At 36.5% G+C, this 1191-nt stretch overlaps 1 non-coding gene across 1 annotated transcript; it reads left to right on the top strand.

Moving 5' to 3' along the window:
• The first annotated feature begins 591 nt into the window (after nt 1-591).
• Trnae-cuc (transfer RNA glutamic acid (anticodon CUC)) lies at nt 592-665 on the top strand. The gene has a single exon. It is a non-coding gene; the product is annotated as a tRNA-Glu (tRNA).
• The last annotated feature ends 526 nt before the right edge of the window (nt 666-1191 follow it).

Consider the following 1191-nt stretch of genomic DNA (forward strand, 5'->3'; position numbering starts at 1 on the left):
CCTCTTCAGTCACTGGTGACAGCTCCAGGTCTGTTTGCTTTTGTAGTTCTTTTATCATGGTCATAGTATCATTCAAAGTAGCATAAATGTGGCTCTTAATTTCTCTGCTCAACAGCAACTGGTTTAAAACATGCATAAAAAGTTTGATAGTGAGACTTTATCTCTAACAATTCCTTTAAGACTGTAACTGGATTTTTCGGGTCTGCTGAATCAGGATGATTTGTCTTGATTTCATATTGCAGCCAGTACTGAATGTAATCCAGATCAGTCAGCTTTCTGGAACATCAGTTAGAGCTTATCAACCTCCACCTCCATGTTGAAGAGTAGATTTCTAATTTGTTTTTTGTTTGTTTGTTTGTTTGCTTTGTTTTGTTTTAATGAAAAAAGCTTTATTACATCAAGTAATAAATTCATACAAAGATGCAAAGAGTTTTAGTCATTTTCTTCCAGATGTTTCGATCAACTTAGAATAAACACAGACCTGAAATCTACATACAGTCTTTGTATGAAAATTTTCAGGATCCTTGTTAGATTTGGCAGGTTGCTCTTCTGTATTTATAACTTGTGCACTCTTAAAATTGACTTTAGGGCTGGGGATATGGCTCAGTTAGTAGAGTGCTTGCCTCTCAAGCACAAGGCCCTGGGTTCAATCCCCAGTACCGCAAAAAAAAAAAGAAAAAAGAAAAGAAAAGAAAAGAAAATTGACTTTAAAGCACTAAAACTCATGCAAATGCTTAAGCAAAAAAGAAGTGACATTAAGCAGAATCTACACTGTATGGCACATGGGACCAGCTAAGTGAAGCAGGGGTCAGGATGCATTAAAACAAAGTCTTTGGGATCAACTGAGCTTATGAAAAGGAACAAAGAGCAATTTGGGTGACATGAAGTATTCAAAAGATTGAAGGGACACTGGTATCTTGGAGCCAAACAACGGTTTGCGGTAAAATAACTTCACATGCATCTTTTAAATAAATGCTTAAAAACAAACAAACAAAAAACCTAGGTCATTCCTAACTACTTAAAATGCAAATCCTAATTAACTTCGAGATATTTTCCCAATATTTTGAGACCGTGAACCTTGGGGAAAAAAAAAGAAACTTACCATTTTGAAAACAAGTGTTTCATCTGAACAGGGAAGATGAGCTGTCACCTCTCACACTGGAGAGTGACCCTCCGCTGCTGACAAGGAGG

This window comes from Sciurus carolinensis, chromosome 7 (genome assembly GCF_902686445.1).
Source record: "Sciurus carolinensis chromosome 7, mSciCar1.2, whole genome shotgun sequence".
NCBI classification, from domain to species: Eukaryota; Metazoa; Chordata; class Mammalia; order Rodentia; family Sciuridae; genus Sciurus; species Sciurus carolinensis.